The sequence below is a fragment of the Tursiops truncatus genome, chromosome 14 (genome assembly GCF_011762595.2).
Source record: "Tursiops truncatus isolate mTurTru1 chromosome 14, mTurTru1.mat.Y, whole genome shotgun sequence".
NCBI lineage: Eukaryota > Metazoa > Chordata > Mammalia > Artiodactyla > Delphinidae > Tursiops > Tursiops truncatus.
In genome coordinates this window covers 81894455-81899507 of record NC_047047.1, presented here as the reverse complement: position 1 = coordinate 81899507, position 5053 = coordinate 81894455, and the positions used below count along the sequence as shown (strand labels likewise).

General features: G+C 52.8%; 1 long non-coding RNA gene across 6 annotated transcripts in view; it reads right to left on the bottom strand.

Moving 5' to 3' along the window:
- Positions 1-5053, bottom strand: part of LOC109551213 (uncharacterized) — a 120415-nt gene that overhangs the window by 44466 nt on the left and 70896 nt on the right. For 5 of the 6 annotated variants that reach the window (XR_012325862.1, XR_012325861.1, XR_012325859.1 and 2 more), the window contains exon 3: positions 4463-4524. This is a non-coding gene — a long non-coding RNA (uncharacterized lncRNA). Of the gene's footprint in view, positions 1-3351; positions 3509-4462; positions 4525-5053 lie in introns of those variants that run through there. The other variant, XR_002177951.3, reaches the window with a different exon arrangement.

The following is a 5053-nucleotide window of genomic DNA, read 5'->3' as shown; positions in this document are numbered from 1 at the left end:
CTGATGTAGAAAACAAACTTATGGTTACGAGGGGGGAAAACGGGGGAAGGGATAAACTGGGAGATTGGGACTGACATATACACACTACTCTATAGAAAATACATAACTAATAAGGACCTACTGTATAGCACAGGGAACTCAATACTCTGTAATGACCTATATGGGAAAAGAATCTAAAATAAGAGTGGATATATGTATGTGTATAACTGAAGCACTTTGCTGCGCAGCAGAAACTAATACAACACTGTAAATCAACTATACACCAATAAAAAAAAAAAAAGAATTTCCTCTTTCTCTTTAAGCCTCCAAATGGTTCAAATCCCAGCTTGCCCACCTGTCAGACCAGTGACCTTGTACAGGTGACCGAGCCTCTCCCAGCCTTAGTGGAAGGGAAGATGCCCATGTCCTGGGTCTGCTGTGGAAATGAGCCAGCTTGCAGTTGGGCCAGGCCCCGCGTGCTAAACCACAGCTGCCTGACACTTGTAAGAGCCCCCGCACCCTACACCTTTCAAGACCCTTTGAGGAGATCTGTCAGCGCCCACTCGGGCTGCCCGCAGTGATGTTTGGTGCCCAGTCTTCCTCTGTCTCCCAGCCCCTGTCTCTGAGGCTCACATTCGGACCCTTTCCTCCCCTCCCCCTCCCCCAGAGGCTCCTTCCCCTCTGGACACCATCTGGGGCTGCTGGTGGGAGGTCCCAGTGCCGAGGCCGACGGCGCCTCATCCTCTGGGGTGGTCGGCATGCTGTGGCCAGTGCCCCTGCCCTCTCTGGCATTCTACTGGGGACCAAAGCAATATCGGCTCTGGCCCTGAAGAACTGTTAGTGACCATGGCACTGACATTTGGGTCTTCCTCAAGGTCACTACATCCACGGGGTTCACACCTGAGCCCCCAAAGCCTGGGCTGGAGGCCACGCTGTGCAGCTGTACTGCACCCCGGCTTGGAGTCAGTCCTTCCCAAAGACCGAGTTCTGTTCCGGGCCAAGCCTGACCGCCTAGTTGGGGTTCCCTCAGGATCCAGGGGTTCCTCAATCCCTCCTGCCAAACAGGTGCGTCTTGGAGCTGCCTGTCTAGTCTCTGAAGTGTGCTCTGAGTAGCAAGGGCACTCTTGGCTCAGGCTAGAACCTGCCCCCATGTACACACATGCATGGAGGAAAGGGCTTAGCACGGCACCTGGTACACAGTAGGTGCTCAGTGAACATCAATACTCTACCGCTCACATGTGCACACACACACAGAGCGTGGCGCTCTTTGAGCGCACGAATCTAACAGGACTGCGGTGAGTCTCACCTGAGATGTATGAACTCTAGAGCCCGTGCCTACGTGAGGTGTAATTACCACAAATACTAACCCCTTTCCTTTGCTAGATCCAGTTATACGCTGGAGGATAGGGGAGGATGGGCTGGGGAGGACGGGCTGGGGAGTGACGAAGATACGTGGGCGCAGGATGGAAGAACGGATCCCAGGAAAGATAAGATGGGAGCATGTCCAGCTAGAGGGACCGGGAGCCAGGGCGGGAGGTACTCTGTCATGCCGGGCACCCCCTGCTCAGAGAAAGACGGCGTGGGCATGGAGACCAGAGCAGACTCCTGCAGGGAGAGAAGCAGCCTTCGGAGCCAGAAGAGACGCTTTAGCCAGGAGAACCTGTCGGAGATGCCATCCAGGTTGACGGGGTCACAGCAGCCGCGGCTCTGGGCCATGCTGCTCTGCAAGGAGGACTGCGGGAGCTCAGGGCAGGCGGGAGGGGCTCCTGCAGGAGTGCCGGGCGGGGAAGAAGGAAAGCTGAGTATGGATGGTCACACAGGAGCCTGAAAAGGCCCCAGAGAAAGGCCTTTGACCCACAATTGAGAAACAACAGCGAGGAAGCAGCTGTGGGTCAGAGTGGTAGCGGAGGCCAGCCCAAGGCCATGAGCACACAGAGTGGCACTGTCTCGGGAGAGAGGCATTCCCGCTCCCCTCCTGATTCCCTGCCCTTACCGTAAGCTGGTCTTAAATGAATCTGGGTGGAGAATAAGGCTGTGTAGGTAGCACAGCGTAGAGGGCCGCCTGTAGGGTCCCATCTGTGTGGTTTCATATTTCGGCCCTGCCCGCTCCTAGCACGGTGACTTTGGGCACAGTACTTAATCTTCCTGGCCTCTGGGAGACTGGCTGTTGTTTTCATTTGTTCTGAATCATCTATAATGTCTAGCATGGTCTGTGAGCCTAATGGATTCATTTCTTTATTCATCTGTTCATTCACTCATTCAAACACTGATCACCTGTCAGATCAGACCAGCTCACTCCCAGGCCTACGGTCACCCATTAAACCCCAACAGCTGGACCTGCTTGGACTCCTCTCCCCACGCTCCCCCCCTGTGCTCCATCATGTCACCACCTGCAGTTTCCGGAATGCACCAGCCTCCCTGGTGCTTCAGAGCATCTGCAGGCACAGCCCTGACTCCCAGCCAGCCCTTCCCTGACCCAGGTAGAGCTAGCTTGGCCCTGGGCTCTCATAGTCCCTTCCATTTGGGCCTCTAGTTTGGGGTTATCACCCGTGCCACAATCATGACCGGTCTGCCTCCCCCTGCAAACTGGGGGCTCCTGAAGGACAGCACTTTGGTTCTTGGCTTCTCTCTGTGTATCCCCAGCATCTAGCACAGGACCTGGCACAGAATGGGAGCTGAGAAAATGTTTGAGGCTAGAAGGAAAAAAGAGACCGTGCTACATGATATATGTCATGGGTTGAACTGTGTCCCTCCCAAAAGATACGTTAAAGCCTGATATGAGCTGAATTGTGCCCCAAAATTCATGTTGAAGCTCTAATCCTGGTACCCCAGAATGTGACTGTATTTGGAGACAGGGCCTTCAAAGAGGTGATTCAGTTAAAATGAGGCTGTTTCTGTGGGTCCTTATCCAATCCAGTGTCCTTATAAGAAGAGGAGATTAGGACACACGGAGGCACCAGGAATGCAAAGACAGAAGCAAGTCCACTTGAGGACACAGAGGGAAGACGGCTGTCTGCAAGCCAAGGAGAGAGGCCTCTGGAGAAACCGGACCTGCCGACACCCTGATCTTAGATTTCCAGCCTCAGGTACTGTGAGAAAATAAATGTCTGTTGTTTTAGTTGTGGTATTTTGTTATGGCAGCTCTGGAAAACTAATACAAAGTCCTAACCCCTAGCGCCTCAGAGTGTGACCTTATTTGGAGACAGGGTCATTACAGTTGTAATTAGTTAAGATGAGGTCAGTAGGATGGGCCCTATTCCAATATGACTGGTGTCCTTATGAGAAGGGGAAATGAGACAATAAATTTCTGTTGTTTTAAGCCATCCAGTCTGTGGTACTTTGTTACGGCAGAGTTAGAAAACTAATACAGGATGGGAGACAAAAAAAATATTACTTTATGACAAGTTCATCAAAGCGAGAGGTTTTCTGCCCACGGCAGCACAAGGCTATGGTGTCGACGCCAGATGGCTGGAGATGAGCTTCCAGGGCTCTCTTCTCTTCCATTCCTGGTTCTTGTCCGCTACCGCCCCTCAAGCACAGACAGCTGAGTTACATTTCTCAGGGCTGGCCCGAGCCCCATCCACCCCCAGAACTGCCCGCCACGTTATCAGTCCAGGATCACACCTGCTCCCAGAAGTTCCATCTTCAGGAAATCTGGACCCAGGCCGCGCCCAGCCCTCAGCAGGTCCCCGTGCAGACCCCGGACACCACGTTTTCTAACCTTCCTCGTTTTTCCCAACTTGCCCACACACAGCTGGCTTTTATTTTTTACCTTTGCTGTTACCTGTGCCACTACACACCTGTCCACACCCCAGCTCCCAACAAGGAGTGAGGGAAGGAAGGCAGAGGCGGGGAACTGGACCCCACGCAGGCGCTCAGACCCCTCTGAACCCAGCCTGCCTGGCCCTGAATGCTCCGAGGAACCCGCCCTTGTTTAGAGTGAGTCTGGGCACAGAGCCCTCCCCACAGACAGTGGCAGCGCTGAAGGGCAGGTAGAGGCCAGGGCAACCCTCCTGTGGAAATTCGGGAGCTGCCACCGTTCACAGACAAAAGAGATCTCAGGCAGCAGTGGGAGCGAAGCCCAGATGCGGAACCAACAGCGGATCTGCTGTGTCTGCATCGCTCAAGCCTTTCCCACTCTGGCCCACCGCTTCCCTGCTCAGTTCCCCTGTGACTCCCGTTATTGGGCTTATTCACTGCCCTGAACAGGCCTTTCTCAGGCCTTTCTCATGCATTTGTCTGCTTCTCCCTGTACCTCATTTATCCCTGACCACTGAAATGCTACACAGCCTTCAAGGCCTGTCCCACATGCCTCTTTCTCTAGCAAGCTTTCCCTGATAACCTCAACCAGAAGAGGTTTCCACTCCTGTCTTTGCCAAGTGTGGCATCGGGCATGGGGAGTCAGGAGGTGTGTTTTCCCCAGGCTCTGGGGGCAGTGCTGTGCTAAGGGTATAAGTGGACAAATCCCAGCTCTGCTCCTTACCGGGTAGGCGACCTTGAGCAGGTTCCTCTTCTGTCTGGGCTCTAGTCCCCCATCACAGTCCCCTGTGAAATGGAGATTGTATTTTTTATTTTATTGATTTTACTTTTTAAAATTAATTTTTTGGGAGTATAGTCGATTTACAATGTTGTATTCATTTCTGCTGCACAGCAAAGTGCTTCAGTTATACATACACAGATATCCACTCTTTTTTAGATTCTTTTCCCATATAGGTCATTACAGAGTATTGAGCAGAGTCCCCTGTGCTACACAGTAGGTCCTTATTAGTTATCTCTTTTCTAAAGAGTAGTGTGTATTTGTCAGTCCCAATCTCCCAATTTATCCCTTCCCCCTCTTCCCCCTTGGTATGGAGGTTTCAACAGGGTCTCAGGTTTAATGAGATAATACATGTTAAGTCCTCAGCAGTCAGGGAGGAAGGGGCAGCCCTTCCACGAGGCCATTCCCAGGGACTTGGCCTCATCAAAGACAGTCGTTCCTGTCTCTGTCCCCACTCCCTCGGCCCTTCACTCAGCTGTCGCTTCCTAACTCAGCCTTCCCTCACAGCTCTACTGAAGATTTCACCCCCCGCCCATG